At 36.9% G+C, this 26,834-nt stretch overlaps 1 protein-coding gene and 1 pseudogene across 1 annotated transcript in view; both read right to left on the minus strand.

Moving 5' to 3' along the window:
* Nucleotides 1-24,088, minus strand: part of LOC149126552 (uncharacterized) — a 494,872-nt gene extending 470,784 nt beyond the window's left edge. Inside the window, exon 1 of the mRNA XM_089332866.1 lies at nt 23,894-24,088. The gene's annotated coding sequence lies outside the window, so the exon portion shown is untranslated. The remainder of the gene's footprint in view (nt 1-23,893) is intronic.
* LOC149126553 (transcription factor E2F3 pseudogene) lies at nt 1,561-26,566 on the minus strand (annotated as a pseudogene).
* Between the last annotated feature and the right edge of the window lie 268 nt (nt 26,567-26,834).

A 26,834-nucleotide genomic window follows, 5' to 3' on the forward strand; every position in this document is an offset into this window, starting at 1 on the left:
TTTCAATCCAAATACAGATGAGTGAAGTCTCTAGTGTGTGCTGCCCACTGGGTAAGGCACATGGCAATTCAATTCAAATGCTCACTTGGTAATTTGCTTTTATATGAGTCTTTCATTCCCACAGTTTTTAGCATCCAAGGTATCAGTTTGATATATTATGCCACATTCCCAAGGGGAGATGTCAATCATCACATGCCAGTGTGTATGCTATTTTTGGGCACAGTTGGTAGAATTCACAGATGACATGAAGTCTCCAACTTGGGACATCTTCCCTGAAGACTAGAGAAGATTCCCTAGCATTCTATCCCTGCATCATATACCTCTAGTCTTCCTTTGGCACAAATCCTTCCCAGGGGAAGAAGACCAGGTCTGTCCAGGACAATTCAGCCTCTGACCTAGTGGGAGCTCTCTGCGTAAGGAAGTGCCACTGATAGAATAACCACTCACACACAGGGGAGTTTTGAGTTCTTCCATCTGACCCTATCCTGAGAATGGGGTCTTTCTGAATGTGGCACAAGAGAACTCTTTCCTCCAGCAGCCCAGCCATGGGGGATCCATGACTGTGGGACTGTGTCACCAACTGACCTATTCTTTTCAACAAGTCACCCCATCAGCAAGTTCCAAGATCAGACAGTGTGTCTTTCAGATAATGAAAAATCTCATATCACAGTTTAGATGCTCTGGTCAGTAGAGGCTCTCTACATCTGCTTCACTAATAAAAATTTGCAAAAACTGCTTCATGTAAACAATTCAATTGAAACAGTGATGGGTGCCACAAGAATATTTACATGGCAGCTAAAAATGTGCATGTCTGAAGCAATCCACAAAGAGCTACTAAGTAGGCATTTGCTACAAACCAACTGGAAGCTCACAAATACATTGGGAATAGGGAGTGGGAGTGGATGTAGATAATGGAGAGAGGAAAATCCACAACAGCTTTGAGTGGCTGAACTCTCAACAAGTATCTGCAACAAGCACATGAAAATCGGTTCTTCATCTGAAAGGCTTTGGAGGGTCTACTGACCTCATAGTTGGACATGGTCCATAGCTTAAACTGAATTAGGACAGTAACAAATAATCCTAACACCTTTTGCTGCAGTTGCATTCATTAGAAGACCCCAAAACATGCATTCTGCACAGAAGACACGGCTTGAAATGCTGTTAAGGAGATTGCTATTTTGGGGCTGACGCATGTCCAAAGTCCATTTCACTGCCCATCCTTAAGGCAGAGCAACCCCATCCAGGAATAAGGGAACAAGGGAAGAAAGACGTGTACAGGTGAGAGCCACATGATTTTGTGATTTTTGTGACCTGCTGACTCATCCAGGAGATTTGGAACTTGGGACAAGGCAGGGATTATTTTTCTCCCTAAGGAGCGACAACTGTGTGTTTATACAATTCTTTCAAGAAATTATTAAAATGTCAGTTTTGTCCGTAGTTCATAGTTTACTTCATGATGTCCTCTTAGAGGAAAAAAGTAGAAAGGGATGACAATGTGTGACAGGTGTTCTGCTTCCACAACATATATAAGGAGTTTCACACAATGTTTATAAGGAGTGCTCACACAATACATAATCCACTACACGGAAAATCTTCCACCAGAGGAAGCTCTAACAAACCATAAGCTTCAAAGACATCCCTGAAGCTTTCTTGCTCCTCCCCAAGGTTTAGTAAGCCGACCTCTTGTTGCAGGGGAGATAGTTCATGAAAGGCCCTTTGAGGTTGGAAGAGATTGGGTCTTCTATTTGCTGTGAAAGGTTGTCTGGGCAGAAGAAAAGAGAAGTGATCAGTACAGAAACTGAACAATCACTGAGTCTGATTTTGTGGAAGCAAAGTGTTTGGAGCTGGGTTTAAGAATATTCCCATTGTGGTCATGGTTTGTTCTCATTGGATTGTGTGGTTCAGTTTCTTCTGGACACAAGTAAACTTCAATGGTGGTTTTTTTTTTTTTTTTTTTGTTTTGTTTTGTTTTGTTTTGTTTTTTTTTGGACAGGCAAAGTTAGACAGTGAGAGAGAGAGAAAGAGAGAAAGGTCTTCCTTCCGTTGGTTCACCCCGCAAATGCACAGCGCCGATCCGAAGCCAGGAGCCAGGCACTTTCTCCTGGTCTCCCATGCAGGTGCAGGGCCCAAGGACTTGGGCCATCCTCCACTGTCTTCCCAGGCCACAGCAGAGAGTTGGACTGGAAGAGGAGCAACTGGGACAGAATCCAGCGCCCCAACAGGGACTAGAACCCGGGTGCCAGCACCACAGGTGGAGGATTAGCCTAGTGAGCCGAGGTGCCGGCCCAATGGTGTTTTAATACTTGCCAAATGTATTTGTAGGTGCTCTATTGAGACAGAAACTTCAAGTCTTATCACTAGATAAGGTGCTTTGATAACTATAATCATTGGTCTTTAAGATTACTAATTATTCAAATATATTGATATACAACCTAAGCTAATCCTTGGTTCTCTTGAATCTTCAGTAAACAGTTTGAGGTCTGAGTTGCAGCTTTGGATCAGTTAACCTAATTTTTTCTCTTCTCAACTGAGCTGGCAATGGGTCAGCAAATCTGCATTCCCAGACTAACTGCAGCCCATCAACTGGGTATTGTTCTTAGACTTCTTCTGAAAGGAATGGATGCATTTCAGTATGTTGGTGATGTCATAAACCTGTTTGTGTGTGTGTGTGTGTGCTTTCAGCACTTCTGTTGCCTTGCTCAATTCCAACAACCTATCAGGTGATCGTATAAGAAGTTGCATGAACCTCTTAGTGAGAAGATCAAAGAACAAAGGAGATTTTGGAATTTGGGGGCTATCTGGAATTGTAGTGCAACTGTTTCTTTGTCCTTAGGGGCTATTAACCAGCTAAGAGGTACTAATAACCAATTCCTCCTAGCTCCAGCCTTCGCTTTGCCTGATGCTGTGGAAAGGCATTTTCTTTTTTTTTTTTTTTTTTTTAAGTTCCTCCAAGTTTTTTTTAACTTTTAATTAATGAATATAAATTTCCAAAGTACAGAATATGGATTACAATGGCTTCCCCCCCATAACATCCCTCCCACCCACAACCCTCCCCTTTCCTGCTCCCTCTCCCCTTCCATTCACATCAAGATTCATTTTCGATTCTCTTTATCTACAGAAGATCAGTTTAGCATACATTAAGTAAAGATTTCAACAGTGTGCTCCCACACAGAAACATAAAGTGAAAAATACTGTTTGAGTACTAGTTATAGCATTAAATCTCAATGTACAGCACACTAAGGACAGAGATCCTACATGAGGAGTAAGTGCACAGTGACTCCTGTTGTTGACTTAACAAATGGACACTCTTGTTTATGGCCTCAGTAATCACCCTAGGCTCTTGTCATGAGCTGCCAAGGCTATGGAAGCCCCCTGAGTTCACCAACTCTGATCATATTTACAAGGCCATGGTCAAAGTGGAAGTTCTCTCCTTCCTTCAGAGAAAGGTACCTCCTTCTTTGATGACCTGTTCTTTCCACTGGGATCTCACTCGTGGAGATCTTTCATTTAGGTTTTTTTTTTTTTTTTTTTTTTTTTTTTTTTCCCCAGAGTGTCTTGGCTTTCCATGCCTGAAATACTCTCATGGACATTTCAGCCGGATCCGCATGCCTTAAGGGCTGATTATGAGGCCAGAGTGCTGTTAGGACATTTGCCATTCTATGGGTCTGCTGTGTATCTCACTTCCTATGTTGGATCGTTCTCTCCCTTTTTGATTCTATCAGCTAATATTTGCAGACACTAGTCTTGTTTATATGCTCCCTTTGGCTCTTAGTCCTATCATGATGATCAATTGTGAATAGAAATTGATCACTGGAACTAGTGAGATGGCATTGGTACATGCCACCTTGATGGGATTGAATTGGAATCCCCTGGTATGTTTCTAACTCTACTGTTTGAGGTAAGTCAGCTTGAGCATGTCCCGAATTGCACATCTCTTCCCTCTCTTATTCCCACTCTTATATTTAACAGTGATTACTTTTCAGTTAAGTTTCAGCACTTAAGAATAGAAAGGCATTTTCAAAATGCCTGTTCTCAAAGTTTTAATAATTTTTTCTGAATTTCAATTTTTCCACTTCCCCTTAAAATTTCACCACCAATTTTAATGGTGTCTTGATAGCTCAGACTAAGTGCTTTGAGACATGATTGTACTTTTGCTTCTAATGCTAGATATCTTCCTTTTGTCTCTCCAGAATCTCTCTCTACACCCTGATTTGTCATTAGAGTTTGACCTATGTGGATTGCAGCAGTAAGTTGCCTCACTTTCCAGTTTACAGTTGGGTTCAGCTGATGGAAGGGCACCAGCAACAGGTTTAATGGGCAGAGGAATGATATCAGGATACCTGGTATCTCTTCCCTTGCCAGAGTTCTTCAGCTGGTTATTGTCCTCAAGAAGTCCCTTGAAGGTAATCTTTTCCAGAGTCTTTTTCCAGATTTCGGTAACTGCTCTCTCTCCTCATTTCTCTGAGACTGAGATACTTACAGCTGTTTCTTATCAACTTCTTCCACATCTGTGTGAATTCAGAATTTATCCAGATGCGCTATCAGTTTCTGGTTCCAGCTTTGATAACTCTCACTTACCTTAGTGCTGTGATTATTTTGTTCTTCAGCATCTCTATACCATTACTCTTTATTTGGGTGTTCACCTTTATCTCTTTTTTTTTATTTTTTATTTCCCCATGCTGAATTTTTCATTTCTTGCACAATTTTTTAAAAATTTTCAGATCTTTGATGAAAATATTACCAAAAAACTTCATAAACTACACTGAGTCCTTAAACTTAATATTTAGAACTTGTGTTAACTGATCAAACAACTCATTAGAAACAAAAAATATTGTGAAGTAATGTCTTGAAGAGATTTTAAAATATTCCCCTGGTTCCTATGCTAAACAATCACAGCCTCTTGTACAATTCTATTTCTCTTTTTATTTTTACAGTTTGGTTTTTCTACTGCCACTTTACTCAACACATATTTAAAGAACACTATTGTCAGGAACATTGAGCTTAGCGTCACCAGTAACGAATAGAACATTGTAGTGTCATCCATGTGCTCCTTAAAAAGTCCTTTCTTTCTTTCTCAGTTAATATTTTGAATCTGCAACCCCCTTGGAAAACAGAATAGCATATAACAACAAGTCCTGAGTAGTCTTTGGGTCATCTTCGAGTAGCATGCACAGACTTATATCAAATGGACTTTGCAGCCACTGCAACAGTTTTGCAGTTCAGGGAAGTCCATTTCTGCATTTGCAACAATTTTACAGAAAGTCAGAGAAACAGGATGTCAGATATTGAAATAAGTGAAACTTCATAAAAATGAATTCCATGAATAGTTTGTAAATATAATTGGCCTTTATGTCATTTCTAGTGTGCATGGAAAAGTAAATTTTCAGAAATGTCTAAATAAACTTAAGTTCAAAGATTTTTCCATGAACCACTCATTATTAATTCTAACCAAATATATTTCAATCTGACAATCCATGGAATGTATCTGTATTATACCATCAACATATGATTTTAGTTAAATTAACAATTTAAAATATTTATTTAACTCAGGTCACAAGTAAAATGATTTTCTCCGTGCTTTTTAAGTTACTGGTAATGACCGTAAGATATATTAACTTACTCTATATAATCAACAGTAGAATAGCGCGATATTAGAGGCATGGTAAATACTGACTATTTATTGAATCAAATACTCCAGTACAATATATTATTTAAAAGAAAAGCATAAATTAACAGGTACACTGTGGTCCGATAACTGAAGAAATCACATGAAATGTCACAGATATGCTAGTCAGTAGACTTAGAACAAGAAGTCAGATATTGAGATGAATGAAACCTCTTAATGACAGATTCAATCCTTATGGGATTCAACGAAGGGAAAAAGTGGAATCCTTGTTATTTCCTGAATGTACACTGTGCACCTGGCATAGAGGACCACATTGCAGGTGTTAACAGTGTGAGCCTCTTGGCTTGATTGCCAAGTCTGCCACTTATTAGTGGGTAAATTAATTAACCTCTCTATGCCTCTGTTTCCCCAATTGCTGGGATTATTATAGCATATCCTATAAGATTCTTTGGAGGAATAAATTAATATATGTAAACAAAACCTGCACAGGCAAGTACTCAAAAACCATTAGTTAAAGTATGCATGTATTTATGTATTTATTTACATATATGTACATATAATATTTCTTATTCTTTTTATTTTGAGATTCGTGCATATGAATTTTTTAAAAGAAACCCTAATTATATATATATATATATACACATATATATGCAAATTACCACATTTTCCTTTAAATTGCAACCTACATTTTATCATTGTGAAAAGTCACGTGGACAAATTGTGGGTATTTAACCAATATATCTGTTTTATATTTTTATATTATTCAATGTTCTAAATTAAAAATTTTGTCAAATAAATGAAATATGTTTTAGTCATTAATTCAGACTATTGCATAATATGAATCAACCTTCAGAAATAAGGAGAAAAATGAAAAGGCTATTTAATAAAAGATAAGAAGATAGAAGAGGTTAATCAAATAGGGTTGCTGTCACTTCAAAATGGTTGGTCAGAACTACAGCTTTTTTTTTCAAAAGCAGGAACATGGATTTTTCTTACATTCCTTGGTCATCTTCTAAATCTCATTTCTGTCTTTCCCACTGTGTTTACTGTGAGTCTTCATGTGATATTTGCCAAGTATTTTCCACCACTATTATCCAATATACTTTAATTTCTGATCTCCTGCATTTTATTGGTTTGCATCATAGCCTTAATGAGATGGTGTGTAAAGGTTTCCTGTACAATGGGGGAAAAAATTAACCCCTTCAAACTGCCTCTTTACTATGTCAAAGTACAATCCCATCGCTAACAATTGCACATCCATGCATTTTGGTTGCACATCTGTCTCTTACTTTGTTTCCTTGTCAAATTTACAGATTATTCTGCATAACTTCTCACCCTGAATCTGCACTCTACATGACATAGGTAAAAAAGCACACAGCCGAGTGCAACACTCTTTCTTTACAGTGAACATGCAGTGCAAATTCATGCTGTGAAGATCTGCAAAGCTCCTTGAGCCTATGAACAGGTGTGAAAAATGTTCCAGCAATCTGGAAAAGCATATTTTAGACAAACTACTATTGTATTATTTAGGTAACAATGAAATTGTTTACCCACAAAAGAACAGTTTATAGTACTGATTCTTTAATATGAGGATATAACTTTCAGAATTTAAATCTAAAAGCACTCCCCATCAGAGAACAGATAGGTAAATAATTAAAAAGTCAAAATCAAAATATCAACAATAGCTACATATTTTATACATAAAAAGATCTGCTTTCCCCAGTTTGCATCACAAAAAGAAATACTCTTTCACAACAGCTGAAAAGAATAGAATCCAGATCCTGAATATTTAATAGAAAATAAAATGATATTTATTTTTAAGTGCATTCTACATTCAACACAACTGCATACTCACAACAAATCTATTGCGTTGCCCTGACATAGTTACTGCAAAGGTTTTTCCTTTGCTGTCCCAAGGGCCCAATTGATTTATCTGCCAGAAGCCTAAAGCCCCAAAATAAGATAGCTTTGAGTTTACAGAGGTCATTTTTCATTGTCTAAATAAAAATTTCTAAACAAAAATCTCTCATCCTGTTAACCGCAGGGTCCTTATCTCCCCAGAGGCTACGGCAACCTGAAAGAAGCCATTTCAATTCTTTCATGAAGAAAGATAAAAGCAAGTTTTCGATTAGAAAGCCCAGCAAAACCTTCTTATTAAATGGTGGTAACAGTAACTAGTTGAAAAGGCAAAACTGTTCTAGAATGAGGCGGAGGGAAAGAAGAAAATTATTATGCATGAGACAAACGTTATACAGGGACCGGGAAGACAATCAGAGACAGTGACATTCGAAGAGGGAAAAGGAAGTTTATGAATCCTTATAACTGCTCACAGTTGTTCTACCTAGTTCCTTAATAAACTGCCTAGCTTTATCAAGCATGTTTTCTTAATTGTGTGTGCCTACTTTTATCAACCAACGTTAACTACATGGTGCAATAATTATGCATCCAGACCCATCTTCTCTGATCTGTCATCATTCAAAGTGCTTATGCAGCACAGGCAGAGGTGCAATGTGACATGCTATCCCAGCTTTGGAATAATAGATTCTGTGAGGCTAAGCTAAAAGGAAAATTATTGAAAATGACTTCCTAGACTAACTTTTGATAAAGAAGATAAACACAGACACTAATGGCACTTTCCTGGGAAACAAACCAGAACCATGAAAGAAAAAGGTTTTGCTATTTGGAAAAATCTTCAGTAACTGAAGGAGTATGAAAACCACAGTAGTAGTAAGAGAAATGAAATAACATGGATGCATGTTTACACTAGAGCAGAAACTAGTTTATCCACCAGGTAGAGTGGTGAGGTATCATTCTGAAAACAAGAAATGATGTGGGATTCAGGGGAAATATTTTAATTCAGCAGGCTTAATTTTTAAAATTTCTTTTCTCTGTCTTATCCATGTGCATCATATTAATTTTTTAGATTCTTATTAATTTTAGATTCTGATAAAAAGAGAGATACCCACTAGATGAGAATAAACACTCTGGCATCATCTCCAAAGAGGGTGGATTTCCTTATTTTTCTGCCTGCTATTAGCCTAAGGGAGTATCTACAAATACAAATTTATTTCTCTCAGTCTAGGAACATATTCTGAAAAGCATCTAAAAGTTCTTTATTCCCTCTCTCATAAAGGACATATTTTCCTCCTTTCTCTGAAAAAATATAAAAATAATATTGCTCTACATTGATTGTAAAATTTAATTGTCACAAACTAGACGTTACGCCAAAAAACTGTCGGTAGGAATGGCTTTATATAAAAAATTTTCATGCTGAAATTATTATTTCTGAATTGACAAATAAAATCTGAATTTTCTAATAGATTATTCCATAGAGAATTCATCCCAGTAGATTCAGATGGAGACCACACTGGTCAAAATGTAAGAATATAAAATTAGAGGATTAAGAAATTTGTGAACAAAATCCAGCATGAGAGAGATTTTTGGAGGTTAGAGGGATTGTTGTTCTATAGCTAAGATGGGTGAGTGGTAAGACCTGCTCTGAACATTTATAGGCCAGAATCATCTTTATTATTGCCTATGGCCAGAACTTTGAAGAGTAATTTGTCACTAGTTCATGTTTACAAGGCACCCAATGCTGCCTCATAAGAAACCATATGCCCATGAGGCCACCTTCAGGCAAAGTGTGATGGCTTTCTATTCTGTGATAAGACCTCAAGTACTCCAACCACAGCTTGTAGGGCACAAACCACATAACCAGTTTCACTGTTTCTTAGACATATGGGTCTGCCCTCAACCAGAAATACAGAATACTTCTTCCCTGGGCCTCCATCAGGGAATAGAATTCTAATCCCTCAGACCTTGTATGTCCATCAAAATCAAACTGTGGCAACTATGATGGTTGGGGAGAAAACTGAAGATCATTCCATCCTCATAAATTATAAATTCTTTGAGTCAGAACGTCCTACTAGAGAGTATCATATATGGCTTTTATTCACCCCACACATAATAGATGCCATTGAGTTGTGTGCTGATGCCTCTGACTCGCTCTATAGAAGGCAGCATGCAACAAGCTGCTCTATAAAATCCCTATGAAAATTGCAGTTCAGTTAGCAAGGTTGTAAAAGACATTACCCCTGCATCACTTGCTGCATTTGGTGCTTCCTATAAACAAGAGGCACATAGGAAGTATTACTTAGAAATCTGTACTAAGAGAAAAAACTCTCTCTGAGAAAAGATTAGAGCTTATCTGTGTTGATTCTAACTTTTAGATAACTGACGTAACCTACAAATTCTCATTTTTCCTGTATTATAAATCATTTCACATATTTTGGGGGAACAAGAGGTAGCATTAATAATAATAAAGGAAATGGGTAAATTGTTGAAATCACATTACAAAAATGCTATTAGCTAGCTATAAGGATCACTGAACTTGCACTGGTTTGAGTAGCACAGTCATGGAGATTAAAAAAAAAAAGTGTGGAGGGAGGCGGCTCCTTGTTTTTACAGTCGCTCATCAATGTCAGCAAGGTGAAGTTGGTTCCATCTTTTTGCACTGCTATTATCTGATTTCCAATTTTCCAGGTTTTTGTGCTTTTTGACCATTAATTGCAAAATTTGCTTTCATTATTCCAACTATAAGAGACAAAGGGAGGGAACAGTACTAGCCATGGCTGTGTCCGGAACAAAGTATAACCAGATGCTCCTCAGCAGACTTGCCCTCATGCTTCATAGCACATAATGAGAATGCATATCCTTTTGCTACAAATGAATCTAGGAAAGAGAGTAATATGCTTCTGTAGGCTAATGGTAATGGTGTCAAGATAAAGGGGAGAAGTATATGACTGGTAGATTACATATTAAAACAAAGACTTTACCAAAGTTATTAAGAAATCTCAAAAGTGGCTTTTAAATACTTATCACTTGAGCATGTCCCGAATTGCACATCTCTTCCCTCTCTTATTGCCACTCTTATATTTAACAGCGATCACTTTTCAGTTAAGTTTCAGCACTTAAGAAGAATTGTGTATTGATTACAGTATTCAACCAAAAGTATTAAGTAGAACAAACAAAAAAAAAATACTAAGAGGGATAACATATCAAGTTGTTCAACAGTCAGGGTGCTCAAGCTGACTTACCTCAAACGGTAGAGTTAGAAACATACCAGGGGATTCCAATTCAATCCCATCAAGGTGGCATGTACCAATGCCATCTCACTAGTCCCAGTGATCAATTTCTGTTCACAACTGATCATCATGATAGTACTAAGAGCCAAAGGGAGCACATAAACAAGACTAGTGTCTGCAAATACTAGCTGATAGAATCAAAAAGGGAGAGAAAGATCCAACATGGGAAGTGAGATACACAGCAGACCCATAGAATGGCAGATGTCCTAAACAGCACTCTGGCCTCAGAATCAGCCCTTAAGGCATGAGGATCTGGCTGAAAAGCCCATGAGAGTATTTCAGGCATGGAAAGCCAAGACACTCTGGGGGAAAAAAAAAGGAAATGAAAGATCTCTGGGAGTGAGATCCCAGTGGAAAGAACAGGGCCATCAAAGAAGGAGGTACCTTTCTCTGAAGGGAGGAGAGAACTTCCACTTTGACCATGGCCTTGTCTAAATATGATCAGAGTCGGTGAACTCAGGGGGCTTCCATAGCCTTTTTTTTTTTTTTTTTGGCAGCTCATGACAAGAGCCTAGGGTGAATACTGAGGCCATAAACAAGAGTGTCAATTTGTTAAGTCAACAACAGGAGTCACTCTGCACTTACTCCTCATGTAGGATCTTTGTCTTTAGTGTGCTGTACATTGTGATTTAATGCTATAACTAGTACTCACACAGTAGTTTTCACTTTATGTTTCTGTGTGGGAGCAAACTGTTGAAATCTTTACTTAATGTATGCTAAACTGATCTTCTGTATATAAAGAGAATCGAAAATGAATCATGATGTGAATGGAAGGGGAGAGGGAGTGGGAAAGGGGAGGGTTGTGGGTGGGAGGGACGTTATGTGGGGGAAGCCATTGTAATCCATAAGCTGTACTTTGGAAATTTATATTCATTAAATAAAAGTTAAAAAAATACTTATCACTGAGTTCAGAAAATAAGAAAATATAATAATGAGCATGAAAGCATTATAAAGTAATTGAGCAAGTTGCAGCTTTTTATCTTCATAATCTGGGTGGTTATTTTTTAAATGTGTTAATTGTGATGGCATGTGCTATTAGGGGAGAATTCAAGGACCAAAATAAACTGAATGTGACATTAAATCTATGACAGTGGATGTAACACACATCAAATAGAGTTCTTAATAATGTCTAATTTATTTGGCCAAGTTCTTGTGAGACTTAATAGGTCATCATGACTTTTACATAGTATTATACATGAGAAATAAATGCCAACTTTGCCTATAACTTTTTTTTTCACACATTGTGCCTGCTTTATTAGCATACTTGATTTTTGTTACTTTTGAAAAAAAAATTTCCTTAAAAGCTATTTTATTTTATTATTTATTTGACAGGTAGAGTTATACAAAGTGAGAGAGAGAGAGAGAGAGAGAGAGAGGGGGAGAGAGAGAGAGAGAAAGGTCTTCCTTCCATTGGTTCACTCCCCAAATGGCCGCTATAGCTGGTGCTGCGCCGATCCGAAGCCAGGAGCCAGGTGCTTCTTCTTGGTCTCCCACGCAGGTGCAGGCACCCAAGCACTTGGGCCATCCTCCACTGCCCTCCTGGGCCACAGCAGAGAGCTGGACTGGAAGAGGAGCAACCGGGACAAGAAGCAGCGCCCATATGGGATGCTGGCGCCACAGGTGGAGGATTAACCAAGTGAGCCATGGCATCGGCCCCAAAAGTTATTTTTTTAAATTTATTTGAAAGGCAGAGAGAGAGAGAAAAATCTTCCCTCACCTGGTTTGGTTCACTTCCCAAGTGGCCACCGTGGCTGGGGTTGGGCCAGGTCAAAATGCAGAGCCTAGAACACCATCTGGGTCTCTCATGTAGGTGGCAAGGGCACTAGTACTTCAATGATCATCTACTACTTTCCTGGGTGCACTAGTAGAGAGCTGGATCAGAAATGGAGCAGCCAGTATGCTAACTGGTGCTCCAACATGGGACGCCAACATCATAGATGGCAGCTTAACACACTGCCCCACAACTCTGGCCCCACAAAAAACTTTTGAAGGCATACTTTTCTTTTATAGGGGTTAATATAACCCATGAATCCACATACCTGGTCACATGAAAATAACACTATTTTGCATTAAGCTAGTATTTATCAGGCAGATTTCAAAAAATTTTATTCATGTTTTCTTGTTTTCTCATCACAATAGTCAAAGACAAGTGTTGTTAGCATCTCAATATTTTGGATGGAAAAAAATTGAAGGTAAGTCAGGTTTTAGAGGCTACGCAGTTAGTAAATTTCTGGGCTTGTATTCAAACCTGGTTTCTCAGGTCCCAAAGCCTCCTTTCTTACCCACTCTACCAATAGGCACAGTCCTTCATGAAATACAATCTCAAGGCACATTCATAGCACAGGAAAAGCAGGAAATCAAACAAAACAAATGCAATGCTATGGACTTATTGAAAGTAAACCTGTCATGAAACCAAACCAAATTTTACATTTGTATCTACTATAGGGTACCAAAAAGGTTTGTCTTTAGAATAATGGCCAGCCTCAGAATGTTCTGAATTGCTTTAATTTGTAAGAAAATAAAACTATGAATGTATTTTCTGAAAGCTGAAAAACAAAGAATAATCTAGTAAGCATATGATCAATAAGAAAATTAAATGAGCATTTGGCATTTTGGTTCAATGGGTTAAGCTGCCACCTGCAAAATGGCATATTGGAGTGCCAGTTCCATTCTTGGCTGCTCCACTTCTGATCCAGTTCCTTGCTAAGGTACCTAGCAAGGCAGTGGATGATGATCTAAGTACTTGAGTCCTTGTCACCCATGTGTGAAACCTGAATGATATTTCTGGCTCCTGACTTTGGCCTGGCCTGGCCCTAGTTGTTGAGGCCATTTTGGGAGTGAATCAGTGAATGGAAGATCTCTTTATCTCTATGTCTCCCTCTCTATCACTTGGCCTTTCAAATAAATAAATAAACAAATAAGTAAATGTTCAATTATTTTAAAATCTCTAAGGGCCTGTCTATATAGAGGAAATACTGATTTCTGTCCTCATATTCAATAAATACAAAGGTGTCAAAAACACCTATGAACTTCATATAAAGAAACCATTGCCATTCTTGAATGCAGATACCACGTGCATGTTGTGGGCCATCAAATTAGTCTGCACTTAGTAATCATGTGTTGATTGCTACTCAACAGACCGTTTAGAACACCATCATGCAACCAAAGCAGGGTGTCTCCGCAGAGTCTCTGTTGCTTTTCATGGATTTCATTCTGACAACTTTCAAAGTTAAAATTGTAAATGTACATCAACTTGTCCTTAAATTTTGGTTCATATATAAGCAGCCTTTTGTTTTAACTCTCAGATGAAGTTATTTTTTAAGTGATTAAATTGATATCATTTAATAAAAGGAAGCTTTCATCCAGCAATGGGTATGTACCCTCTGAACCATTTCAAATGATAATTTTATAGACATGATTCTCATTTCCAGATAATGTTCTTGGGAAATAGGTTGGTTGGTTCTTGTCAACCCCCTTATCTCTTCAAGAAATTAGTTATTCCTTACTGTTTTACAGTCAACTTGTGATATGATAAAAACTGTTTCTAATTATTTAGATTAGGTACAGAGTCTGATGCAAATTAGATTCAAACTTATCTGATGAAAGAGCAGCAGTGGGAAAGTTCCCAGAGACATGACCTGATGGTTTGGTACAACCCTTTTGGAGAATGAAACACATATTGTCCCATTCTCTTTTCCTCAATCCCATCTCTGTTTCCTATACTTCAAATTACTTCCCAGCACCTAACAAGTCTTGCTTCTCTTTCTGTTTGTGTTCAATAGTTCTTTATCCAGCACTATGTCATCAATTTTACACTCAAACAGGAATTTATCTCATTACTGAAGTTGGTGGGATATATTGTCAAGTGAATTATGCTCAGAATCATGTGTCCAATCTCAAGGTAGGCAGGATTGAAGTTTTCTTTAAAGGTCTTTTATTCATCCAACTAACATTTATTGGAAACAATAGATGTGAGTTCTACTTACAAGTTTTCTTCACCTGATGTCTCACCTCACAATATGTAAGAGGATTTTCTTTATCAGAAAGCCTCAAGCAAGTAAGAACAAGCATCTTTCTGAATATAAACAAAAACATCTCGGAGAAAAGCCATCATTTTAAATGAGATATTTACAGTGTTCGTAGATTTTTGCTTGCAAGCCCTTAGAGGAAGTTTAATTCACTCCATAACTTATTTGCCACCCTCTCTTCAGTTAGAATTATTAAAATATAAACAAAAAAGTGGTTCAGAATCCTATATGGAAGCTAAATAGGGTCTCTGCCTTTAAGGAGTTGGCACTCTCATGAGAAGACAGGATAATAAATATACAACGGAACCTAAGTTTTAAGTCTGTACAAGTATTGCAGGGATACAGTGATTTGGGTTTAATGCTCAGAGTGGAAGTTTCCAACAAAAGGCTCCTCTAAAATAGATGGTGTTAGAGCCACATCTTACAAAATGAGTTATATATGGCAAGAAAACACTGAATAAGGCAGCTAGGCAGAAAGAACAGCACCAGGACAGAGTATAATGGTAGTCAGACAACTACAATCAGTTTGGTAAGCTTGGTACAAATTATGTGGTATGCTTGGGAGACCTGGGTAGAAGTTCAAAATGTATAATAGGTCAAAATGAGACACTGAAAGGATTTAATGGGGGAAATAAAATAACTGAGTTTGAAGTTCACATTATAGAATGATTGCTTGACTATATTTGACTATGTTAGTGTAGATTGACCATGGAAAAGAAATTGTAGGTCAGATCTTTCAGTGAACATCAGAAGGAAAAACCTGATTTCACTTCCTTGGTCTTGTTTTTTAAGACTTCAATCAACTCCGGCTAACTTCCTTCTCCTGGGGAGGAGAAACAATAAAGAGCAAATAAATTGCAGTCTTCAATGAAACAGGGTTGTAAATTTATAGCATTAATCATATGCTTATGTATTTCACATAATAAGCTATTCTAAAAAGAAACAGCCATAATATAAATCTATGTAATTGGTTTTCTCACATTTTATGCTTATCCAGTGATATCAACATTTTAGGATAAAAGCAATTCTGATAGATATTTATATAACATTGGCTACTGAAATAAAGAATACATATGAAATAATTACATTCCAAGAGCACATCAGATTTCTAATTTCTAAGTGTTTCAGATAGAACATTAAAGCAGAAACGAGAGCACACATACAGGTACATGCATGCACATACACACTCAACCCTAGGCAACGAATTATTTTTCTATTTTAAAAAGTTATTGAACTTACTTGGTTGCTAGAAAGATATCTATAAAAAGCACCCTGAAACAGCACCACAGACACTTAGACAAAACAAAAAATCCCCCTCCTATATAGCTTTCCATGTGGAACCCATAATTTCCTTGATAGAGACCATCATGTATTGGACACATATGCTGTTTTCTACTATTTCTTTGATTAGCTCTCATTCTTGCTCTTCAGGGTTTCTATCATAATACAAGAAAATAAAATTTTAAGCCCAGAAGGATTTTTACAGTAATACAAGCTATTGATCGGTGAATTTTTTTTTCAACGAGAGCTTACTATTGTATCCAGATTCCATACAGCTCCGATATGCCCAGCGGGTTAATATTAGGTAAGGAACAAGCTGTTAGAAAACTACCAGTATATTTCCCCCCTCAGTGTTGCTACAAATCTCCAGCTCTTACAGTGAAGTAATGAAAACTTGATTTCTTTGTTTTCATCCAGACCTCAGACTTTGGATATGCTTTGAGTGACAAATATGTCATAAAATACCAATCCAAACCTTGATTTTGCTGTGTCAGTTGATGCTAAAACATTTATTTTAAGGGACATATTGGGCCTTTTGTCCCTCCTTGAATAATACAGTAACCAGTTCCCTTGCCACACCCAGAAGGTCGTGGGTGCACTACAGCCATTGCTTTTGTCAACTCCAATTGGGCATCTTATTTTTCCAGAATCTGCCCCTCACAATTGATTCTTCAGATCTTCTGATTCCTGACCTCAGGTATTTGGCTTTTAGCTAGAACCATTCAAGCCCAACCTCTGGAGATTGTTCTCTACTCATGCTCCTTTATAAGAAACTTAAGTTTCAGGGCCAGTCATTTGCACAAGCCCCTTCTATAGCTCTCTGGGGGACTTAGCAGTATGCTCCCAAAGTCTTTTGACTGCTTCTCCCCATGTTTCACAAAACCAAGAAACAGCCCTAAATTCAGAACTAGGTTATCTTTTTCTTTGAGGTTTTCCTGATAGAAATTCTTTCCATATCCACCTGTTGGGTTTTAAACTTACACTGAGGCCTGCTGGCATATTCTGGGTTGTCCCAGGCTCTTCAACTCTATTGAGGCTAGTGCTATACCAGCATTAGCTCTGAGCCCTGCTTGATGGAGTAGGAGAATTAATATAAGAGAATGAACTACAGTGTAGATGTGCAGGAAATGCAAAATCCATACCTCAATAGAGAATAGAAAGCAGCTATTTTCATGATCTGCTGTCAATTTCTCTGGGATATATCCTCAACTCAGACAAAAACTGAGAAATGGAACACTTAAGTTTAATTCTAGTCACATCTAAATATCTCTGAGTGGCATAGTTTAGCCACAGATCTGGGTTCTTTAAAGTATGTTTGTTTCCATCTATGTTGGGTGACTACAGCCCAAGCTGATGAAGCTGTGCATGAGAGACGGTCCTCCTCCAGAATGGCAGGTGGAAAATTATTCAGGGGAAGGAATTTAATTGGTGACCTTTAAAATAATGATTCATTACCTTTAAACATTTTTATTATGTCAGCATGAGTACTTCAATTGAAATTAATATATTTAAATCAAAACAGTAGGCTTTATTTAACCTATCTTTAACCAAAAAGTATATTTTAAAAATTTATTGAAATTCTGTACCTTTTCTTCTCCTTCCTTTTTGTTGCCTTTTTCTTCCTTCTTCCCTTACTTCCATCGATTCCTTTGTTTGTAACTTGGGCAGTGTCCATTTGCTCAGTTTTGAATAAAATGTTACCTGAAGAGTAGATTCTGACCCTGAATAGCCAGTATTTTCCCTCTTTCCTAGAAGCCAGTGACTGAAAGTAACTCCAGGATTAACCCTTCCAACCAGGCAAAGAAGTCTGGCAGGTCAGCAGTCAGCTTTTAACTGACTTATCAGCTGTTATATGGAGATACATGAGTATTGGAATGAGATAATATATGAGGAGAATTCAAAACTTCATGGAAAATACACATTATGGGAATATGTAAGAAAAATGCATATTACAATAAAACCATGTATGGATCCTAAAATATTTTGCACCAAAATTAACTTATCTCTTAACTCCTCTTTTCCATGAACTTTTTGAAGCATCCTCATATATGTAAAGCACTTGTAAGGATCTGGAACTTTAATAAAGGTGAATTCATTGCTTTCTTCCTCACAATCTAACACTGGGTCCTCCATAAGAAGCAGAGGAAGCAGGCATCTATCGTATGCCTAGCCCAAAGCAGCCATGTTAGGGCTTACCTTTTGAGTGGATCTTGCCCAGGAAGAATGACTGAGAAGGGTGGCAACCTCCTAGCCAACATATTGATATTAAATGTGTAGCATGACCCATAAAAATCAGATTCCCACATATAAACATGGATTTGAACCAAATGCAAATACGTACAAGCAAGCAGCTATTCTGGAATCAAGAAAATATATGGCTGGGCAGAAACTATATTTATTAGGACATGTTTGTGATTTTGAAAGCAAAATTTTGTGACCAGTTTCCATTATACTCTGGGCTATGTAACTTTTCATGGCATACACATTTATAAATAAAAGCACAAGAGCCTCTAAATCACTGACTTAGGCTGAAATGATGCCTCTCGGGTTTGGGATTATAAAAAAATAAAAGGAGACCGAGCAGGGATCATAAGGCAATATCCTACAGGAAGCAAATTGATACCTGGGATTACAGTGGCAATTCCTTTCTGGCATTCAGGAAGGAACATATTTTAGATAAACAAATAGGCAGAACATTTTGGATCTCTGTAAATAGATCTGAAAAGTCAGGCAAGAGCCTTTCCCTATATGGGTGCAAATGACATCATTCATAACCTTTTAAGCAACTGGTGCATTTTGAAGAGCTGTAATTTGCAGATATGATACTAATGTTGAACTATTCACTCTATTTTACATTATAATTTTTATTGGTAGAACATGGGTAAGGTAATCTATGGCTCCATTTTTCATGAATTTTTATTTTAATAAAAGAATTTCACCTGTATAACTTCCATATTAATGTGTGTATATGTTTTCTGGATCTGAAAGTAATACATACTGATTTATTCCATATTAATATATAAATTGCTGTTTTTGTTCTAATAGGAAGTTGTGACACACAAAAGATACTGAATTGTGGTCATTTCTATTTTTAGTCAAATGCGCAACTAGTTTCTATGAACAAAGTACTGAGGACAGAGTCTGGAAGAACTTGAAATGAAAGAGGACACACCAAATAGTCCTTCAGGGATTTAGAAACAATAGGAGAGAGGAGATGCTACACAAATGCTTATGAAGCAAGAGGAAGTTTAATGTGCACTGTGAAAAACATACAAACACTGGGCCATAGCATTTAAAAAAAAAAAGGCAGAAGTGTGTCTAGCACAGCACACATGGAAAATTTGGCATTTAACCCAGACCTTAAATTATAGACAGAATTTTGAAAAGAAAAATGTTGGTCAGATGTGTTCTAAGAAGCTGGTTTTAGTTAAACTTGCATTTGTCCCTGTTAAATAAAAACTCTAACTAAATTAAATGTTTACAAAAGGATTAAAATCCTTTGACTTAGGGTACATAAGTATCACGTATATTGTTTCTAATCTGGTTCAAAAATCAGAATATGCAAGAGATAAGAAATGGTATGAGCTAACAACAACAATAAAAATTCTATACTAGTTGTTATATTTGAAGCCCAATGACTAGAGATGGAAGGATGGAATGGCTTTACTGACATCTTCTGGGAAAATTCTATGGCATGTCCAGGAAACACTGCCTTCAAATAAAACCACATCTACCCTATCCCATTTCACTGAGAACTTATTTTAAAAGATATCCACATAACAAACATCAATAATAATTATTATATATTTGGCATATTTTAGTGTATTCTACTTATACTTAACAAAGAAAAACATATTATGTCTATTCTATCTAAATATACATACATCTGGGTGCTGTATAGGATATAAATTGGTTGTGCTGCTTTGTTAAAGTGCATAAATTACTCTCCCCTTTATCCATGCCATTCTCTTTCATTATTTATAGTTATGCTCACTGAAGAGAACAAATAAATTTATGATGACATTATTCAAACCTCTGTTGGAAATATTATGTGTTCACATACACTAATTCCTTGCACAGGATGAAGGCACTGCAAACAGTTCTTTACATCCTGAGTTTCCATTGTGCACTTGGGGTCACTCCTGGGCAGGTGCATAAACAAACATTACTACTGATGAGAAGCAGGCACTCAGAACTATGACAAAAACATAGAGTAGCAATGTTTGATACGTGAATAACTATAAGTATTCTCCCCTACTAAAAATTAGTGGCAGGGTTATTACTAAAACAACTTTCCCATCAAGTTATCACATGTTAAGAACTCCTGGGTTTCAAAATATTATCTTGGGTCAGTGCTGGTTTAATTCACATTCTCAAAGGTAATAATGCAAATACCAATGAAGGCAAGATATGTCTCACTACAATCCTTTGCATAAGCAGTGTAAAAATATTCAGAAGCAACAGAAAAAATATGCATTTGTATACTCAGTTTGAATAAAATTAGCAAATCAGGAACATGCAAACTGAACTTAGGTGTGAAGGAAACATTCAAAGAGAAAAGGAGCAGGATGAGCAGGGGTTGCAGGAGGAGAGTGGAAAAGGGGGAGTTGGGAAGGACCAAGCAAATAGCCTCTTTTTACATTGAGATGGTTTTGAGAATAATAATGTGCTAGTTTCTTTCTTTCCCTTTTTTTTAATCCAAGTAGCTATTGAAGATTGTAATGATTTCAGTCTAAAAAGCAATGCTGGAAAGCCTCTTCGGAGATTGCCAACTCCCACTGTGCAGAAACACTGTGTCCCTGCACGCTGGTGTAATGGAGACAAACAAAAGAAACACTTCAAGAAAAGGGGAGGCAGGAGAGGGAGGGTGAAAAAGCAGCAAGGATGTGGTTCCCAGAGAAAACAGTAAGAGTCTGAGCAATGACCAAAAAAAGCAAGTATATCTACTCTCAAGTTTGACACTGCTGTAAGTTAAATAAAAGCCTTAACAATTTAAGTAACATGTTACATAATGACACCCTTCATCAAAATAACAGTAACTTGTCATCAACAATAATGATCTAGCCTGAGTTGCACTGATCCCACTCCCCACGTTAAGGCAGTCCATTTTCATCTTTGTCTTTTCGAATCTATCTGGGCTCCAATCGGGAGCAAATATAACTATGAAAGATTATTAGTTATGGAAATGCATTGCTCTATTGCTTCTGTATGCAATTCTCTTCCATCCTCTCCCTCTCTTTTGACACAATAAATACTTTAGTAATCAACACATATAATGACCCAATGAAAGCATCCTAATTAAGATGATACTCTTTAGTACTTCAGTTCCTACAAAGATTTAAACATGGTTTATTGCTTACAGATTCTATTATAAAAAGGTCACTAATAATTACTGTTTATTCACTTCCAAATGTTTTTAATGTAAAAGTTTTGTGAGATGGTGAAAACTAATATTTCTTTCAAATTCTAGAAAAAACTAGGATCAATATTTTGGAAATAATTTACATATATTTTTAACTTCTAATAATTAAAATTGCAGTCTGTTGTTTTTAAACCTATGAAAGGAGGACTAGTCAGATTAATGTCATTATTTCTATACTGGGAATTTATGCTTCCTGGATACTCAGTATCTATTTTTCTAAACCAACTTATAATATGTAACCACATCCATCATCTCTGTATGAGGTTTGTCTCTAGATTTGTTAGAGTTTCGGTATGATGATATTCCACAAGCAATGCAATATAAAGGCATCTGTTTCTTGTAACCATAGATTCACACCCTGGTAAAATAATCACACGGGATCATTTGGATGGAAGATCCCCACATCTCTGTTCAGAAATCATATCAACATCTCTGAAAACTTAGAAGAAAGGCATTTCAGGCAACAAAATGGAAAAAGGCATGGTATCAAAAACACCATAACACCAGTGCTGGCAAAATTATTTTTAAGTTCACAAAATATTCTAGGAATAGTGGTCTCTTATTTAAGCTTGTTTGTTTCATTTTGTTTTTGAAAAGACAGCATTGTTATTATGCTTTTAGGTTACCAGTAAGTGTTCCAAAGCCTAATTCTAAAATTTACCAACTGATAGAAGTTTCATTAATTCTTATACAAAATATTTTCTCACAAATCTGACTCAATAAAAGCATTTCATATAGTTCACTTACACAATAGTTTTTGAATATGTGCTAATATCTCAGTAGCTTTTAAATATTTCTGTCTACATAAAGGGAGAAAAACAAAGGACAATATATGAATTCCGTTCTCAGTGACCATCACTACTTATAATCCTTAAAGAAAATCCTTTTTGTTTAATATGATTCAAAAATTTGAAAAGCCTAGCTGTCACAACAGGAACATTAATTCTTATATATAATACTAAAATATTTCATTTTAATATCTATTTCTTCTTTTGTTGTAATTATTTATCAGCACTAGCATGATTTATATAATACAATAATGGCCATTATTACATAATAGCTAAATACTTATGGAACATTTACTATGTTCCAAACATTGTTATATGAGCTTTACATATACTGACATATTTAATTTTCTAAACAACCTAAGAGATGTATTTTATTATTCAATTATATAAGTGAAAGGTTAAAAAAAACTTGCCAAAGAGTAAATGCCTTTAGAGTGGAAGCCAGAATTAAATGTAGTCAGTCTGTCTTGTGAATAATATTCTAATATTAATAAGTCAGTGGTTGCAATGCCCCAATATAGGAATATTCTTTTGAAGATATTCAAATTGACATTGAAAATTACATGATTTACCTAGGAAATTATAATTTACCAGTCAGAAGAGATGTGATGATTATCACATATGTTTGTCCATCTTCAGGAAACTAAAATTTCAAAAGGTAGGATGCACAGCAAAAAGACAAAAACACCTCTGACTGATTGACTAGAAGAAGGGGAGAAAAAGGTGGAGGCCACCTCAGGTTCTAAGGAAGAACAACGGATTTCAGCCACTTTTACTTTTATTTCAACGTTAATAGGATTAGAGGAGTTTGTAGGTGTGTTATTCTTATTTCAAAAGAGGTTGTGAAAGCAAAACAACTATTTTTTCAATTAACAATGACTATTTGACATGGGCTTTTATTTTATGCTTTTGTTGCAGGATTCACACAATTTTCCTGGAATATAAGTTTTTTAGAATATACTTTAATAGCAGCAAATGCTGGCTCTTTTCTTTCATTATGATACTTCACAAGGCAGTCTGGTTAGGTGATCATTTATCCCAGCTCAGGAGTGCATTGCTGGTTAAACAATTGGTAGGTCAGTCTCAAGAACAACTGTATTAGCAGTAAGGAACTCTGGATGATGATGGTCTAAGGCAATCTCATTCTCACTGTAGGTAATCTGCCGATGGATTTTCATACCTGCAGCTGAGTTTCTGTTGCCATTCAGATAGAGGCAGTGGTGGTATAAGAAAGCCAACCTGGGAAAGGAGCATACAAAGTTGAAAAGACATGGGCAGTTGTCTCTAGAAGCTCACAACCTAGTTTATGAGGGAGTGGAAGAGACTGAGTTTCCTACTGACAGGCATCAAGGAATGGTGCTAATTGTTAAAGAGGAGAATGCTACTTAATCTAAGAAGGAGCAGGGGTTGGGGCAGTGTAATCAGGAAGGCATCACAGAAGAGACGACTTGTGTCTGGGGCCTGCAGAGGGTTTTGTCATCAAGCCAACCAAAAAGAACAGGGAGAGGGATATGCAGAGATGAAAAACATTTCTTGCCAGAAGAAAACTAAAACAATCCAATCAATTTCACTTGTGCAGAAATCAGCTCTTAGAAACTACTTACAAACTCCAGCAGAGCAGAAGGTTTCTCATCCATTCCCAGCAAGTTTATAATCCCACATGGGGCTCTCCTCACTCATTTACCGAGAGTATGAATATGGGGCAGCAGTGGTGAAATCATCCAGCAACGATTTTAACCCCTCAGCTCTCCTTCATTTAGTTACAGCACCTTCCTCCCATTTTGCTGCTCCTCTATTTGGAGTTCTGTTAGGCAGGGTGCTGTGGCTTTAAAAATGCAAAATGGTTGCCAAAAGGAACAGTTTTGCCATGTAGCAAATGTTCATACTCTGCAATGCTAATTTATGTCCTTTCCTATAGTTATACAGGTTGCTATGTGCAATGAATTAAACATTAATGAAAATTATCTGATGGTTCTATGAGGCAATGTATTGAGGAAGTAGATTTTTGAGTACAGGTGTTACCACTCCACAGAGGTAAATTTTTTTTCAAGACTCCCTGAGAAGTCACCAAAGTAAGATCAATTGGAAAATGCAACTTACTGAAAAACTTAGCAAGAGTAACATTCTGTCCTTAATCTGAATACCAGGTACATATTTGAGTACAGTTTTAAAAAGTTCAACAGCACTCAATTTGTGATAGGTATAATTGTTTTTGTGCATAGTATTTATTTATTAATAAAAAGTTTAAGAAACTTTAACATTAGCAGTGAAATTTTTAATATGTTCATGTGTTCACAATGCAGAAATATTATCATATTTTCAGTTCTATATCTAAAAATAAATGCCAGACACACAGTATAAAATCCTTCTTCACATATAAATGCATTTCTTGAACTCTTGAAGAAATTAATTCAGTAGGAATTGTGGCTATGTGATGTTCAAGGAAAATGCCCCCAAAATATGCACTTACAAACGAAGTATGAAATACTATTTTTAAATTTTAATTCGCTTAATAGTTTGCTGCCTTTGTTTCTACTTTTGTGTTTCTTTCTATGTGAGAAAGCTGAGCAGTCCTAAAGGCTGACAGAGAGTTTATGTGGCGTTTCACAACAGAGATGGAGGCTCCATCAACTAGGAGTGGCAGTGGCTGAGTGACTTCATGGAATACCATAGGTGGGAACATTACCTTGATGCTTTCTACTTGTGCTGATTTTCCCTTCTGCTGACACTTCTGATGCTCTGAAGTTGCTTTGCTCACATTCCCTGCTACTAGTGTCAAAGCACACTCTCCATCTTCACATGCCAAGAGAGGAGGAAAACCTTATTTCAATGCCCAAAAGACTTAGCTCCTGTCAAAGATATTCATTTAACACTCACAGTTGGTCTGTGGCAACTTGAAGATGTTGTCTTAAAGACTAGGGCTTGTAGGGGGTGGGGTGGAGAGGAAAAGGCCTGGTTTTCTAAGGAAACTTGGTGCTTTCCATTTCCTGAAGGCAAGCAATAGATGATGTGGGCGATTTCAACTGTTATTTACAGGACATACTTAAGCTACTTCAGGAGAAGAAGATGGGGGGAGCCTGAATAATAAAATCATTGTAATTGTTTAAAGAATGAGATATATTTAAAAACAAAAAAAATATTATTTGAAAAGCCTTTCCCTGTAAAAATATATGACACCCGAACTTATTTCTTATGTGCTGATGGCCAATTATGATGAGTAAATTTCACAATAAGAAAAATTATCTTCAGCATTAATTGCAAGCTTTGTTGAATATGCTAAATAGGCCACCAAACCTATGATCATTCCAAAATATGTTTGGTGTTTAACCCTAATCAGTCTGAAATAGGCACATAAAACCTCAAGTCATTTATAAAAGGTAATCACACGTCTTAGTAAAGGGTTACTATCTGGCATAAGCCATTCTCCTATTTACTATGACCACACACACCATATTGCATGTTCATTTCAGATCATTCCTTCAACTTCCACCCCTACATCCATCTCCATATTCTTTGTGATGGTCTGATTTATACAACCCCAAAGTCCATCACAGAACATAATAAAGTACACAAACTTGGTTTACTGAGTCCTTTTTTCTCTCCTTAGGCTATTTTTAAAAACTGCATATTTTACACAATAAATCCTAATTCAGCCAATAACAGTTCATTCAAATAGCATCTGAATTTTAAAATTGGCTCCTTTTCAGACAATTAGTCGGGGTGCCAATTTCCCAGTCAAATAAAATCATTTTCCCATTAACATTTTTGGTTATATAATCTGCTATACAAATATAATACTATTAAAACTCAATGTGCAAATTAAGGCCCTAGAATATCTCAGTTGCTAATTTGGTCAGATAACTCCAAGCATACATTTTGATGTCATTTAAATTGGAGATTTTTCTTCTGGCTGATAGCTTTCCAAGGGTGAGAATGTGGCTGAAGAGCCCAGTGCATGTCTCAGATTTTCCACACTTCATACACATGGAAGCTGTCTTTGGGATGGGACTCTCTCCTCTGTCTGTAGAGCATATTGTACTTGCAGCCCTGCCTTTCCTCCTTGTAGGCTGCCAGACACATTTGCCCAAAAAGAGTCACTCAGTCTTTGATTTTTTGCATGTAAGTTTGGCCTGTCTGATGTTGTTTGCACAGCCATGCCACATTGTTAGAAGTTGTGATTCAATGTGTCCTTGGAGCCTTTCTTTTGCCAGCCCTGCCTACTCCTACTCACAATGTCCCCATTTCAGTTTCCTGTTGAGCAGCTGACTCCGGACCATTACGTGAACTGTGCCCCAAGTTTGTCCAATTCCTATGCTAGCTGGTGTGCTGATCTTTGCTTCCCAGCCACAGACTCAGCTGGGGGCACACTTTCAGTAATCCTGCTTCCCCATTTATGCCACATATGTCTTGCAGGTGATGCGGGAAGCTGCCTGCGACATCTGTGACAGATCCAGACCTCCCAACCATATGGAAGGTTGGACAGTACCAAACACTTGATTGGATACTGAGTTTGGTGCCACATTTGACTGCCAACCTCCCAAAAGG

The sequence above is a fragment of the Oryctolagus cuniculus genome, chromosome 5 (genome assembly GCF_051225735.1).
Source record: "Oryctolagus cuniculus isolate XC-2025 breed Fujian yellow rabbit chromosome 5, ASM5122573v1, whole genome shotgun sequence".
NCBI classification, from domain to species: Eukaryota; Metazoa; Chordata; class Mammalia; order Lagomorpha; family Leporidae; genus Oryctolagus; species Oryctolagus cuniculus.